Source organism: Patagioenas fasciata, chromosome 21 (genome assembly GCF_037038585.1).
Source record: "Patagioenas fasciata isolate bPatFas1 chromosome 21, bPatFas1.hap1, whole genome shotgun sequence".
Classification (NCBI taxonomy): domain Eukaryota; kingdom Metazoa; phylum Chordata; class Aves; order Columbiformes; family Columbidae; genus Patagioenas; species Patagioenas fasciata.
In genome coordinates, this window is record NC_092540.1 from 4,846,703 (window position 1) to 4,863,089 (window position 16,387).

General features: G+C 50.4%; 1 protein-coding gene across 17 annotated transcripts in view; it reads right to left on the minus strand.

The window, feature by feature from the left end:
• The window catches only part of NFASC (neurofascin), an 88,864-nt gene extending 75,479 nt beyond the window's left edge, over positions 1–13,385 (minus strand). For 10 of the 17 annotated variants that reach the window (XM_065854783.2, XM_065854790.2, XM_065854789.2 and 7 more), the window contains exon 1: positions 13,261–13,384. The gene's annotated coding sequence lies outside the window, so the exon portion shown is untranslated. Of the gene's footprint in view, positions 1–12,479; positions 12,577–12,920; positions 12,982–13,260 lie in introns of those variants that run through there. The other 7 variants (XR_010652697.2, XM_065854781.2, XM_071817900.1 and 4 more) reach the window with 3 other exon arrangements.
• Between the last annotated feature and the right edge of the window lie 3,002 nt (positions 13,386–16,387).

Here is a 16,387-nt window from a genome sequence, read left to right on the forward strand (position 1 = left end):
GGTCCAAACGGATTTCAAACCACTAGAAAATTAGAGCCAGGTTGGAAGGGAGAGGGATAAGGGATCCAATGCAATGGGACAATGAGGGCAGGACCAAGCCTTGGGATTTGAAACCGTAAGCCACGTTCCTACCAAATGATTAGTTACTTCTCTCTAGTTTCCCCTGCATTCGGGCAATGCATTCCTCTTGAAATTAAAACATGATCCGGCCTCTTGAATAAAGGTTAAATAGATAGAAGATCTGAGTTTAAAAGCTGAATTACTTCCAATCTGCGTAGATCGCCTAATGCAGACCTGCAGCTGAACCGTCACGATACCCAACAGGCTAAACGTGATGCAGGGCTAGGACGGAGAAACGGCGACGGGAGCGGAGAGCTGTGGAACCAGCATCGCTCCCCACGCTGAGCAGCTGCCTGGGGTCTCAGCCCCAGATCTGGCACCGGGGTGGGGGAAGAGGCCGATCGGGCACATCTGGAGGGGCAGCAACAGCAGCTGCTGCAAAACTCCGTGATCCTTCCCCACCTGCCCCAGGAGCCTCTGTATCTCACGCTGCCGTAAGGGCTGATCGTCACAGAACTCATCCTCGCACAGGAATGTCAGACCTCCCAGCGCTCAGAGCCATCAAACTGTGCAGGTTGCCCTGAATTGCCAGGTCTGGCCCTACTGTTGTGCCCAGGCTGGTGAGAACACAGCAGGTTGGGCTCTGCTTGCACCTCTCTGTGAGATCTGGGTGGCATCTCCCTGTGATGCCCCCAAGACATTACCCTGACCCTGCAGAGCCACCAAGCTTCGGTGAGCACCCTCCATCCTGACCTTTACTCCCCCAGACACCCACATTAGCACCATCATCCTCCCAGCACAACAGCAGCCTGAGCTCTGCTCCCCCCGCCGCTCCAGACAGCAGCAGGACGCTGCCAGCACCGCAGGCTGAAAATTGTCCCGTCGGATGCTCGGATGCTGTCTGCTCCGTGATGGACAGGCCAGACGGCGCGTTACGGAGGCGCGGAGCGAGAGATGCAGAGCCTGGCAGGAGGCGGTGGCCTCGGATGTGCCACGGAAAGCAGCGGCAGGGGGTGAGAAGCAAGGCCGGTCGCCAGCAATAAATAAATAAATACATAAATAAAATCAACCCGGCCTGAAAATGAATCAAGTCACCGGGGATTAACTCAGTGCAATATCTCTATTGCTTTAAGTTGGGGACAGCACAAGCTGCAGGCCAGGGAGATGGGGAATAATGAGGAGGAATAAAAGCTCCCCAGGGAAGATGAGCCATGTTCTCTTTTCAGGACCCTTGAAATCCCATTGATTGCTTACAGGCTTACACCGAGCAAGAAGAGTCCACTGGAGCTGATTCTTTCCCCCCCCCAGAGAAACCCGAAGAGGCTTTTAGAACTGGGCGTCTTTCAGGGATAAGGAGCTGCTGGGGAGGGGATGGGTTTTCCATGGCGTGGAAGCCCCCAGGTCAGCGGTGATGGAAGGAAAGCCCTGAGCTCCTTTTGCAGCCCAGACCTGGTGCTTTATCAGGGACTGAACACACCCAGGGCAGCAGCCAGCAAACAACTCTAACTCTGCATTAAGCTCCTCTCCAGGAGGAAGATGCTTTTTATCTGCCTGATTAACACTTGAGGCTGTATTCTAAAAACCCTCCAAAAGTCCCAATTAACTGTTTGGTGCATCTTTAACTTGCTCTTGAAACATTCTCCTCTGCTTCCAGGATCCCAGCTGTAGCTGTTTCTCATTTCAACCGTATTTTCCAGCTTAGAAACTCATCACAAAACCTCGGATATCACACATACACCCCCTGGCTCCCCGCCAGAGGCTCAGCTGCTGGGCAGGACCCTTTGCACCCAAAAGGCACCTGAGGAGGGGGTTTCAGCCACTGGCCACAGCCCAGATGTGCACAGAGGTGCTGAGGTTGTGGTCAAAACAGCGGGATGAAGTGATGGTCCCCACTACTCCCTCCCTCCACCTCTATAATTAGTGATGGAGCTATAATTAGCCATGAGCACGCACTGATGGCAACCCAACTTCAAAAGCCTTTCTTTTGCCCTCTAGAGCCCTGTGCCAAAGACGACGATGGATCTGTCACAGATCATGATTCAGAAATAGAAAGCCAGCAGCACACGTTGCTCCGAGCAGCGCGGGGTCCCTCGGCACCGGCACAATTAGGATTTTAGTCAAGTGTCAGATTCACTTGCCCAAGACTGCATTTATCTCCAAGGTCCGTCCCCAGCCGCAGGCTCACTGGGAAGGGTTTGCCCAGGCTGAACCCAAACCCTCGCACCAGCCCCACGTGGCATCTGGCCAGCGCTGCCCACCCCATCGTGGGAGGTAATTGCGCTGCAGGGCTCCATCTGCCTTCCCGCATCCCAGCATCTGTTCCGAATCAATAGCAGGAGCATCGCCAGCACAGCTCTGCAAACCCCTCGTTACCGGACAATAGGCAGCATCAAGCACAAGCTGCATTTCCCTTGTAGAGAGGCATCTTTTTGCTCTCTGGCATGTAACTTCCATGCACCACATCCCCGCCCTTTGTCTGCTCTGTTTTATTCTGCGAGAGCTCCTTCTGATTGAGAACCGGGATCTATTGCAAATTGATTGACTTATGTTGACTTGAACCAGGCAAAGGCAGTGATTTAATATCTTCAACAGCCCACAGAATAAATAGTTTGTGCTTACCCAGGGCCTCAGGGTTTATTGATGAGGAGAAAACACCTACCAGTCCCTGCAGCATGGACAATCCTCCTTACCCATATACAGGGAAACTGAGGCAGAGCATCTAAATAGTTGGTTCAGGGTTACAGCCTCTTGGGAGCAGAGCTGGCATTGGAATAAAGACTTGTGGGTTTGTCCTACAAGATATTTTTAATAAGCTTTTAGCTGCATTTTAGGGAATAATCCTGCAATAACAACCAGAGGATGAAACTGGGCCTTGAAACGTGGAGAAAGAAGAAAAGCAACACTTTGAAAAATTCTCTTTTCAGTTGTTTCACTGCACTCTTGCTGCTTAATCCACTTCGTCCCTCAGGCGGGCTGTGTCTGGAGCACAGCCCTTGCACACCCTCAGTGTCCCCAAAAAGCCACCCCCGGCATGATATGAATGCAAAGCACTTTGCAGCCTCCAAAGCCTTAAGTGTGAGTTCCACGGATGCTCTGCCACTGCAGGCAGCCCAAAGCCATCCTTAAGTCCAGACACACCACCCCTGCCTAAGCACGTCAGGGATTAGACACTGAAAAGTTCATTAGTGCCATTTCCCCGCTTATTCGGCGTTCTCGCTGGTCAGCTGCGAGGCCACCGTCCACAGCTACATTGAGTGGAAGTGACACGTTGCTGCTCACTGTGTGTTGCTTCAATGCAGAGCTGACACCGCGTGTGTGCTGGCTGCCTCGGACAGGAGCGTGATGCTCATTGCTGCCCATGATACCAAACGGGAGGGTGATGCTGCTCGCTTCCAATGATACTGAACAGGGGGGTGATGCTCATCGCTGCCCAAGATACAGAACAGGAGGGTGATGCTGATCGCTGCCCGTGATAGAGAACAGGACGGTGATGCTGGTTGCTGCCCGTGATACAGGACAGGAGGGGGATGCTCATTGCTGCCCATAATACAGGACAGGAGGAGGATGCTCATCTCTGCCCGTGACACAGGACAAGAGGGGGATGCTCATCGCTGCCCGTGATACAGGACAGGAGCGTGATGCTCACTGCTGCCCATGATACCAAACGGGAGGGCGATGCTCATCGCTTCCCACGATACAGATACCAAACAGGAGGGTGATGCTGATCGCTGCCCATGATACCAAACAGAAGGGTGATGCTGCTCACTTCCAGTGATACTGAACAGGGGGGTGATGCTCATCACTGCCCAAGATACAGAACAGGAGGGTGATGTTGATCGCTGCCCATGATAGAGAACAGGATGGTGATGCTGGTCACTGCCCGTGTTACAGGACAGGAGGGGGATGCTCCTCACCATCCATAACACAGGACAGGAGGGGGATGCTCCTCACCACCCATAATACAGGACAGGAGGAGGATGCTCATCTCTGCCCGTGACACAGGACAAGAGGGGGATGCTCATCGCTGCCCGTGATACAGGACAGGAGCGTGATGCTCATTGCTGCCCATGATACCAAACAGGAGGGCAATGCTCACCGCTTCCCACGATACAGATACCAAACAGGAGGGTGATGCTGATCGCTGCCCATGATACCAAACGGGAGGGTGATGCTGCTCACTTCCAGTGATACTGAACAGGGGGGTGATGCTCAACACTGCTCAAGATACAGAACAGGAGCTGTTCGTTGCCCATGATAGAGAACAGGACGGTGATGCTGGTCACTGCCCGTGATACAGGACAGGAGGGGGATGCTCCTCACCGCCCATAATACAGGACAGGAGGGGGATGCTCATCGCCGCCCATGATACAGGACAGGAGGGGGATGCTCATCGCCGCCCATGATACAGGACAGGAGGGGGATGCTCATCGCTGCCCGTGATACAGGACAGGAGGGGGATGCTCATCTCTGCCCGTGATACAGGACAGGAGGGGGATGCTCATCTCTGCCCGTGATACAGGACAGGAGGGGGATGCTCATCGCTGCCCGTGATACAGGACAGGAGAGGGATGCTCATCGCTGCCTGTGATGCAGCCGTGATGGGCACTGTGGCTTAAACACCTACAACACCAACCTGCTGCACGGTTTCAACTGATGGAAACCAGACACAGAGCAATCCCCAGTAGGATTGTGGAACCAGGACGTCCCCGTGCTCCTCCCCCAGCTCCTGGTTGTGGTCACACATCAGCCTTCTCCGCAGAGGCTGAATTTTGGCTGCCAATACACCCTCACATCTGGAGTGATATCCCACACCCACAGACCGAAAACTCGCGGGAACTTCAGGGTTTCTCCTTTCCTTCTCATCCGCTCCTTCTGCTGAAGGAGGTTTGCTCCAAAGGGTTGCTCCCTGGCCACCTCAATCCTGATTCCCATCAACGCTCTGATAAACCACCTCAAAATACTTCATCATCATTTACCTTCGATTAATGTAGCTCTAAATGCACATGCTGCTACTCAGAGGACCAGCCGTGAAGCACAGAACTTTTCAGCCATCTATCAGAACAGAATCAGCAAGCTGCAAGCGTGACATGATTTACTTCCCATCCAAGGAATCTCGGGTTGTCCACATGTTGCCAATTCCCACCTTGACATCAGCAAATGGAAGCCTACCTCATAAAGCACACGTATCAGCGCTCCCGTATCAAATTCTACAAGTGAGACCACATTGAAGGTGAAGCTAAACAGGAGCTGAGTTGGCAAAGATTTCTTAGGACAAGGAAGGAGAAGATCCCGCCGCGGTGCCAGGAGAGGGAAGTGCTGTTTAAAACCAGGCACTGCTCTGGCAAAGCCCAGATTGACTGAAGACTAAATCAGAACTGACAAGCTGACATTTGAAAATGCAATTAGCTGCCTTGTAGAGCCACCTCGTTTTGTTATTGTTAATTATATGTTTTCTCGGTCTAAGAGGCAATATACTTATTTAAAATTCATTTTCAGCCTCTCCTGCTTTGACCAGTCCCTTCAACCAAGAGCAAATGTCCGTCCCCCCACCCCAACCCTAACTCACAGCGTTACGGTGGGTTTGATTTTCACAAAAGGACCATGCTATTGTATGTTATATAACTGCCATTATAAACCATTCTTGGAGAAACATCTAGAGCAGCAAGTGAATTCGCAAGATAAGGGGTGCTTGGGGACAACTGGATGTCAAGGATAGAGCATTGATTTCCCATTTATGCAGTTCTGGGGAACTACCTCTCCAGAGGTGACCATCCCCAAATTTAACTAACCTGTTTCTGCAGCGTTTGATCCAAGCTCTGCAATCAGAGATGTCTTTATTCTTATACTAGCCCTTAACTCCTCTCTTAATTACAATAAAGTTGTCTTTTAAACCTATTACCGTGCATCATGGACCAAGGCCATTTTAGGGACATAATTTACGTTTGTTTGTCTCACAAGGCGAGTGAGGGGGAAGGAAGAAGCATCACAGCTGAGCAAACACAGCGATCTCTTGGGTAAAAAGCCTGCCAGGAACATTTAGGAAGCACAGGCTCCCCAGTTTATCCCCTGGTGCTCACAGGAACCTGTCCCACCTCCATCCCCCAAGCCAAGCTCTCTAGAAAGGTTGCTCTATTGAGAGAGGAAGGTTAGAGCAGCAAGGTAGGCAAGGAAACTGGAGTCGGTGGAATACAACATGAGAGCAAAGCCTGCTGTCCTGGGTTCAAGTCAGATTAGCTTCCCAGCTGTCACGGTGGCCAGGAGAATTCAGACGAGGTCAACCAAAAATACATAGCCAGGGACCCAGCTGCTGATATTGCTGGAAAATGTTATAAAACCCCGTGGGCCTTGGCATCCGAGCCGTCAATAAGAGATGTCGGGCTGTGATAACGCAATGCAATCTTTTGAAGGACGCTGCTACCATGCACATTTTTGTCTTCTAATAAACGCAGCCCATGTGTTTTGTATAAATACATGTATGGATTGGCCTTAACTTCAGCTTTTCTGGGCATAAGGGAGAGAACAGTTAGTTTTCACAGAAAGTTCAGGCTTAAGAGGTTTTACATTAGAATCCAAATTCACTAGATAGAGTGGGAGAAGGAAATAGGATTATCAATTCAAGCACGTTGATTTGATACGGTTTCCAAGAGGTTGTTCTCAGTGCATGCTCATATACACACCCTGTTTCCCTGAAAATAAGGCCTACCCTGAAAATAAGCCCTAGCATGATTTTCAGGATGCTCAAAATATAAGCCCTACTCCAAAAATAAGCCCTAGTTACAGTTCATTAAAAAAGTCAATTTAAATAGTGTCCAAGCACCTATACATGTAAAAAGTAAAATTAATTGGCAATAGAATTCAGCAGGATGGATGTGACAGAATGCAATGACATGACTATATTTGAATAAATGTTGATTTTTTTTGTTCAAGAATAAATGCAGATTGTCACACATGGAAAAATAAGATGTCACAGTATCACAGTATGGTTGGGATTGGAAGGGACCTCAAAAGATCATCTGGTCCAATCCCCCTGCTGGAGCAGGAACGCCTAGGTGAGGTCGCACAGGAAGGTGTCCAGGTGGGTTTTGAATGTCTCCAGGGAAGGAGACTCCACAACCTCCCTGGGCAGCCTGGGCCAGGCTCTGCCACCCTCACTGAGAAGAAGTTTTTTCTCATATTTAAGTGGAACCTCCTGTGTTCCAGTTTGCACCCATTGCCCCTTGTCCTGTCACTGGTTGTCACTGAGAAGAGCCTGGCTCCATCCTCCTGACACTCCCCCTTTCCATATTGATCCCCATGAATGAGTCCCCCCTCAGTCTCCTCTTCTCCAGCTCCAGAGCCCCAGCTCCCTCAGCCTTTCCTCACACGGCAGATGCTCCACTCCCTTCAGCATCTTGGTGGCTGCGCTGGACTCTCTCCAGCAGTTCCCTGTCCTTCTGGAGCTGAGGGGCCCAGAACTGGACACAATATTCCAGATGGGGTCTCACCAGGGCAGAGTAAAGGGGAAGGAGGAACTCTGCTCTACTAACCACCCCCCTTGTAACACACCTGAGGATGCCATTGGCCTTCCCCCTGAAAATAAGTCCTAATGCATATTTTGGAGCTAAAATTAATATAAAACTTCGTCTTATGTTTGGGGAAACAGGACAGCTTCACTACAGAGGGCATCAAATCCTACCTAGCTACAATATTTTGAATTTACACTGAGAGAAGTAACAATAAGCCAAGATTTAAGTCCCTGGACACACAGCAAGACTTGCAATTCAGCTACAGACAGACTGCTCAAAATGCCAGTGCCAAAACCATGGTCTGAAGCATGCCAGATGTGTCATGAAAGGCGGGCTGGCCTGAGAGGAGCTTCAGGGGTCCCATGCATGCTGCCACACGTGCACGGTTACAAAGCCTCGGTTCTGTCACCCTCCTCCCTCCCACTTGCTTGCACACATCTGTGAGCACGTCACAGGGACCCAAACAGAAGCCAATGAGCTCGCAACAAGCAGCCTTTGTTGCTGGGTCTGGGAGGAATGTGAAAGCAAGATTTCACGAATCCTGACACCATTTAAGTGACAGTGAGAAAGAGAGCTTTTTCTGTGCCCTTAACTCAATAAGGGGACAGCTCAGCACACAGATGTGTCTTTATCAAGTGCAGAGCCACGCCGTGCTGTTGGGCGTCTTAGTGACTCTCCCAGCGATCACAAACAGGGCTGTGTAACTAAACGCGAGGCGGCTGGTGGTGCCATACCCTACTGTGGAACTGTTGAGAGTCCAAGGAACAAGATGCAAGCTGGCTCCAAGTACTAATCATCTAAATTGCTTGAAGAAGGGCGACATTTATCACCACTCACACACCGCAGCACAGGCAGCTCCTCATTAACTGACCAGACTTCCAGGAGCAAGTCAAGAGTCAGGGCTGGTCTGTGCATTTTCAGTTCAGGGGGTGTAATTTCCTTCTCTCCCTCCTGCCTCGAGGCTGTGTGCATATCCAGTAAAAAATTGCTGTAAATATCCAATAAAAGCCACTTCACAGTGATATGAGGATGGTCAGTCAACCTTTGTACATGAGAAACGGTTCTCAGAGTGATGCAGAGAGGGAGCAGATTGCTTTGCTCCCTGCTAGTCAAAACCCTTAAGGTAACAGGATCCCAAAACAATTCTGTTTGTAAGGGACCACAGAAGGTTACCTAGTCATAGAATCATTTTGACTGGTAGAGACACTCAAGATCATCGAGTCCAACCATTAACCCAGCCCTGACTCTAAACCACGTCCTTACGAACCTCACATATATATCTATGTATCACTATACATCTTTTCCAACTGTCTGCTGAAGGCAGGATCAGCTACAAGGTCAGACCAGCTCCTTCACGGCTTTACCCAGACGGGTCTTTAAAATACACCGGTGACCCCCAACCTCTCTGGGCAATCAACACTACTGCTTGACAGCCATGCTGGAGAGAGCGGAGAGTATTTTTCCCTCCCACCTTGCATCCTCTGATTTCAACCCTTCTCCTTAGCAAGGCCAGAAGGAGCAACAGGGGGATCAGCAGCGCTGGGAGGGGTCGGGACCCCCCCAAATCCAGCGGGGCGGCGCTTCAGGACCCTGGAGAGCGGCCGGCCTGAAGCTCCTGGCGGGTCCTTCCCCCATCCCAATCACTCATTTCCTTAAAATTCCCCGAGGTTTTCATTCTCCCCTGCTAACTCCAAGTGAATCACCCTTTAAGCATCTCCCCTCATTGAAATCTATGGCTTTGTGCACTCCCAACATGTATTTCTACCTCGCGTGGAGTGAAAACTCTTTAGAAAAGCGAGAAGCACGTTCCCTGCTTGTGCGCTCAACATACGGGGGTGGCATCAGGACACCTTGCAAATTAAACGGGGAGCCTGAATGCTTGCTCTAGAGCACTGCTCTCTGGGTAACCCCCAGAGCATGAAAGCTGATTTTCTTCCTCAAAAAGACACAATTTAATACAAATTAAAAACCTGAGCAGTGGGTCAGCATCTTAGGTAGCCCCCTCAATTTTAGAGGCACTGCATTTTCTTGTAACTTGCAGCCTCTTGAGGTTAATGCAATAACTAGGAAAAGTAAGCGTTTCATATGAGAAAGGGGATTTCACTACATTTTCCGCAGATTCAAAAAGAGTCCAGCTCGTCCTGCAATTGCCAGGCCTGCCCACCCATGCCAGGGCATTTCAGGAGGAATATAACATGCAGGCTGACAGTGAGACAGTATCATCCTTGCTGTGATTTAGGTGGTCTGTAGGAACCCATCACTTCCCATGCTGGAAGACAGGAAAATCTACTGCCAAGGAGGCATGAAGTAGTAGAAAACCTGCCAAGAATTCAAATGAACCTCCAGGTTCACCTTGCACCAAACCTCTTTGTAATACTCAATTTAGCTAGCCATCTGTAAGGACCAACGCTTGCTTCCAAAGGTGGGAAAGCAGCATCTGGGGCAGCCCATGCTGGTGTTTATCAGCTATACCTCTATCACGCTTTGAACATGAGGTTTGGTTTTGGTTTGGTTGGCTTGGTTTTTTCCCATGACAAGGAACAGCAGTGTCCATTGGAACAGGGCTGGCAGGAGATGGGGCCACCCTGGACTGCACAGGCCTCCGTGCATGAAGTTGTCGAACCCTCTCAGATCCCACTGGTGTCACTGGGACTGGAAGGTGCTCAGTACCATGCTGGATTAAACCTTGATGGTACAAAGCAGCCATTTCCCATTGCTGATGCTTCTCTGGCAGCCTCAGAAGTCAGCAGCCTTCAGTTTAGACTTAACTGAGAAGTGGAGGCAGAGTGATGCTAGCAAAGGGTTTCCAGATGCTGCTTTTTGAGGCCAAGTCCCCATTCCTCGGTCCCAGGGCCTGTATACTGTGTGTGCCCAGCTCGCCAGGACACAATGCTTTGCTCTCCTTGCCCTTGGGCTGTTCTCTCTCAGCCACATCCCTACGCTGAGAATCATAGGACCTGGTTATCACCGGCAGCAACTGGATGGGATGAGTTCTAAAGGACTCTAAACTCAGGAGCCAAAGGGGCAAGACCTGTCCCTGCACAGCATCCACGGGAACTTCTACCTGGTTTAGCCACGCAAAAGCATCTCTGTTTGTTCAGTTGTTAATCCTTCTCCTCCTATCTCATTAACTAGGAATGGTGATCCCTATAAGCAGGACTGAGGTCTAAATCCTCCTCTATTTTAATCCATAATAACACAGCATGGTTTCTTACAGATCTGGATTTAAAAAAAAAAAAAAAAAAAAAAAAAGAAAACAAACCAAAAACAAAAAAGGAAGGATTATTTAGCATAACAACAACTTCAACCAAGTTCATTCTGAGCTGGATCTCCAAAATTATGCAACAATTATCCTGGACAGCAAAGGTAAAAGAATGAAGATATGACTTGCTCCAGCAGGAGGAGGAGGGGAATTTAAAAAGTCATCCACCAACATTTAAAATAAGGGAAATGATATTTGAAAGGAGTTACCCAGAGGGCAGGGAGACAAGCTAGACCTCTCTGACAAGATTTGCTAGAGCCCTTCAAAAACTGTAACTGAATACAGCCCTTGGTTTGAGCTGCCTGCTCAGTTTTAAGATACAGGGGAACACTTAGATAAGGGCAAACAGAACCCAAGGAGCAATAAAAATTCAAAGGGGAAATAGCAGAGTTTAGGTTTCTTTCTTGAAGCACAGATATGAAGAATGAGACCTCATTTATCACTGTTATTATTAAAGACATTTGCCCAGCTTTGATGCTTGTGCGCTGCAGAAAGCCTTTGGGGTGGCACTTTGCCAGCAAGCACCATCGATTTTATACACAAGACCCATGAAGACGAAGACAATTAGATCACAGCTAGGCAAATAATTCATTATGAATTAATACCATTTGAGAGCTTGGGATATTTTCCATTTAATCATTAGCTGGGAGAAGAGATGATTGGATTGACTGACTTAGTTTAAATCAGATCCCCAGTCACAGCCAAGACAACACAACTCGGGAAACACTGCGGCCCAGAAAGACTCATTGAAGATGATGTTGGAGCTTTGTTATTACAATCACCAGCACTATCATACAGCTCTAGCAAGACAAAGCCAGTCCCCGGGTCTCAACCCCTGTAAACAAAGTCCATTTTCAAATTTAACAACTTGAGCCCATCCTCCGTCAGCTGAGAAGACCTCCATGCATTATTTATGTTGTGCTCACATTACAGCTACACAAAAAAAAAAGAGGAAAGTCAGCAAGGGCCCAGGCTGAAGCTGTTAAATAGAAAGGATGCGATGCTGAATTTGAGCAGCTATCTTACAAGGTAGGCCATGCAAAGAAGTTTTCTGGAAACAAAGCAGTCGGGCTGAGGATCAGTTCAGCTGTCTGCCAAAGGGAAGACATTTTACAGGAACACGGGCAACAATAAAGGAGTCGTTAAAGTAAAAAAGGAGGCGTTAAAGGAGTCGGCATCTCAATAAAAGTCACTGGATTCTTGCTTTTGTCCCCAGTATCTGCCAGGAACGCTCCGGAAATACCGACGGCACCGCAGTATCCATCTTAAAACAGTCAGGCATCTGGTCTGTATTTCAATATCCGAGTTTTTCCTGCAATATCCGTGTCCCCCTGCCCCTTTGCACCGCAGACGGACACATCCCCATCTGACTTTCAGAAGTGCCCCACAGCCATCCCAAGGAGCCGACCTTGAAAAACCATCTCAAAGACAGCATTGAGAAGGAAATAAAGGGAAACCCCTCCAAGCAGTGAACCCCACATGCCTTCTCCAGTTTTAGGAGAGAAAAACCTCCCCCCATTCCCATGACCACCCCCCCATCCTTGCAAAGGCCTCACCGGGATGCCAGGGCGCATCTTCCCCCTGTCCTGTCCTCCAAGGAGCAACTAAGGCCACGGAAGAAGATCCCACCCTGTGCTCAAGCCCCACGGTACCTCTGCCAGGACTCCCACGGCCCCGCACACGCAGCCCGAGCTCCCTTCAGCCTCTGCAGCCCATTTCGGAACATTTGCCGGAGATGGGGAACAGCTGAACCGCCCGTACAGCCGGGAGTACAAATGATTCAGCACTTTCCCCACCTCCAGGAGCTTGATCGATAGCAGCGAGCTGCTCTGCAGGCACAGCCGGAGCATGCGGGTCCAAACCTCGGCAGCCGCTCAGCGCTGAGGCCCAGCCGGAGCCAACGCAGCATCGCAACCCAGGGGGATGGATTTGGAGAGCCCGGTGGATGTATTTTGCCAGCCCAGGATGTTTCAGGCGGAGAACACGAATCCGTTCCCAAACACGAGAAGCGGGGCGAAGCCTCCCCGCAGAGCAAACCTGCTTCCCCACGAGCTTTTGGGGATCCACATGCCCAGGCACACAAAGGTCTCTACCTGGGCTGCGCTTCCCTTCCTGCACCCCGTCCCCTCCCGGACTGACACATCAAGATTTTATCACATCCAAATCCACGATGTCATGACGTAACATCAAAAATTCCCGTCACATGCCCGGTACCCAGCTTCCCCCCACATGCGGCTCCATCTCGCCGACAAAAAATATGGGGTGTGGAGGTGGGAAACCCCGCAGGCAGCGGGGTCCCAAACCCGTCATCAGCCTGCGGGGCCGATCCCCCCGCATCCCCAGCCGTGCCCCGGGGCTGCCGCGGCTGGCCCGACCCGAGCATCCCCCCGAGGGCCGCCCGCAGCCCGGTACATCCCCCCCCGCTCCGCTTACCGCTCCGGGAGCGCCGGGCTCGCCGCAGCCAGATCCGTGCGCCGCACTGCGCGCTCCCGGGCGCGGCCGCGCCGCACTGCGCGCTCCTGGGCGGGCGGGTGAGCGCGCCCCGGGAGGAGGCCGGGAGGAAGGCAGGGGCTGGCGGAGAGGGGGCGGGATTCATTAGCGGCGCCGTTAATTAGCAGCCGCAGCCCCTTAGTGCGCTGCCGGCCGACAGCGGCTCTGTCGCCCCCGAAAGTTCCCGTAGGCACGAAAAGCACAAAGCGGAGTGAGAAACCAGGCGGGTCCCAGACTCTAAAGCCCATCTCAGGGGCAGGAAAGGACGAGGCTTTGCTGAGCACTGGGTCACCCGGCTGGGGAGCTGCGGAGGAGCCCCGGGTCACAGCACGTTTTGCTGTCCCCCCCACCTCAGCAGCGATGTCGCCCCCGGGGTGTCTTTGCCAGATTGGGTGTTGCTGAAGAGGAGCAGAAGGTCACAGTGTTGGAGTTTACTGCAGGCAGCCAGGAGAAGGGGAAGAATAAGCACGCAGGAGCTGGCAAGGACAAGAAGTGTGAGTGCAGTCATTCCTTAATGAGGAAATGCTGATGAACTCAATGGGAGTTGAATGAAACATCTCACCTTGTCAGGGAGCAGCAGGAGTGGGGTTGCTCTCCAAGGAAGGATGAGCTGGAGGTCACTTGGGCACATGCAGTGCCATCACTGGAACAGGCTGCCCAGGGGGGTTGTGGAGTCTCCTTCTCTGCAGACATTCAAACCCGCCTGGACACCTTCCTGTGGAACCTCAGCTGGGTGTTCCTGCTCCATGGGGGATTGCACTGGATGAGCTTTCCAGGGCCCTTCCAACCCCTGACATTCTGGGGTTCTGTGATCACCAGCCAGGGAGCTGGGCCAGGTTGGCAGAGGTGGGATTAACAGGGGCCATGGATGGCCCCAGGAGAGGTGAGATGATGAATAAGGTTCTGGGCCCAGTCAAGGTCTTCAGTCAGGAACAGCAGGAGATGGGACTGCAAGCAGGAGGAGCTGCACATTTGAGGTCCACAGAGGACATCAGCTTGGAAGGAGGTTACCTGCAAACTAGGTCTGAAGTTTGTCCTTAAAGTAAAGCCAGGGCAGACTTGAAGGCACATCAACCTACAACATTGCTCAGGCCTGGGCTCAAACGGAGCTCCTGGGCCGTGGGCAGAAACTGTGGGTGGAGGTGAGGCTGATCAGGGCAGTTAGGGGATTTTGATGCCCTCAGGAGCATGGAAGACCTGTAGCAGTGAGGGAAGCAGAACCTTGGGTTGACTGCTTGAGTGTTCAGCCTTTCCTCAGCCAGCACAGCTTGTGCCCAGCTTCCTGCTGGTGGACTGGTCACCTAAAGTCTTCAGTGGGAGAGGCAGGACCTGGCCCAGCCCTCAGGAGCAATTTTCCGTGTTGTTGGGACTGGAGGAGAGCAGGAGAAAGAGGCAGCAATGCAACGGGGGAATGTAACTCTGGAGCAGTCAGGATGGAGCTGCTCCTGTGTGCTGCTCATCCCTGTCCTTTGGAAAGGGTGACAGAGGAGGAGGAGGGTTTTGCTCATGTTGAGGAGGTTGTTAAACAGAGAAGAGTTTTTGATGCTCTGAGGTTGAACTTCTGTGGATCTACTCATGAGTAAGAAACCCAACAAGTGGTGCTGAGCAGGTGGGGGAGCATTAGTGTGATTTGGGGGTGTTAAGATAATTAATTCAGCACAAGTTAAGCTCTGTGCAAGGGGGTGGGGCTGAACTCCTGAGTGATGCAAATAACCTCAGGTTAGCACTACAAGTCTAATTGTGCTCAGAGAGTAGCCTGGTGCGGAGATGAGTAGTACAGTATACAGGGTAAGTCTGAGTGCACTAATGCTGAATTTGCACAATTAGATTCACAAATAGTGCAGGCCAGTTGCAATCACTGAATCTACGCACTGCACAGATTCACAAATAGTGTAATATAATCTACCCGGATTCACAAATAGTATAATATGTACTATAGGTCTGGGTGCACTCAATGAGAAATTCTTAGGGCTAGATCTGCAAATAATGAGGTTTACTAAAGCAACAGGTGCAAGTTCTTTTAGATGTTGATAAACACACTTGCAAAAATACACTTCAGTTGAAATAAGATGTTAGTTGCAAGAAATAAGTGTTGATACCATATACCTATACATCCAAAGATAATTTTATAGCGCTATAAATGTGATTACAAATACAAGCTTGAAGTCTCAGTGTCTTGGGGAAAACGTGGTATAACTAAGTGTGCAAATGTTACCCAAGAGCGGCCTCCTGAGGGCAGGGAAGATAAGCTCAGCCTAGCTGATCCCAGGCTAGGTCCTGTTATGCTGTTCCCTTGACTTCTCAGTGATGGTGTCTTCCCCCCACCCTTTCGCTATTTTTAGGGTATTTTGGCTATTTTCTATGTTAAGGTGACTCTAGTCGTACATACCTTTGTTGTGGATTGGTTTAAAAATCCTCACCTCAATTTTTAAGGTAAAAACCTCACTACCCGTGCTTGAAGGTAGGCTGGAGGCAGGTATCCTTTGAGATGGAGGTGTGTTTTGGAATTATAATGAGCGAAGTTCATCTATCAGAAGATTTTCTGGCTCAGTAACTAGCACTTTGGGCAGAAATGAATATTTATCCTTTTTAACTGGCAGCAGCTATACCTTATCTTCAAAATTGACAGCAGCTGAACCATCTAGTTGTAGCACCTGTGCCTCATCAACAGGCTCCCATGATATCTTCATATCACTCCACCCCCTGTATCTTTTAATTGATACTACAATGAGCTTCATCAGGTGCTACCAATTAAGGATGCAGGCCAGGTGTGTGGGCTGAAACCACCGAGCAGATTTCTTCCCCTCTGCGCAGCTGCCTTACATGCTGAAGATGTGGATACAGCTTTATCCTCAGTAAGTGTATCCTTGATAATTAGTTTCAATAAGGGGTGCATGGATGAATTGATGAGGTTTTTGTTTCCTCTCCATTTTGTAGCAGGCAAAGGGCTGTCCCTGTGTCCCAGCAGTGTGGTCAGTGCTCTGCCAACCCAGGGCAGTGCTTTGCTGTAGTGATAATCTCCTGGTTAAAGAATTTGCCTGATGAGACTTCAATGAGGTGTAGAAAAGGG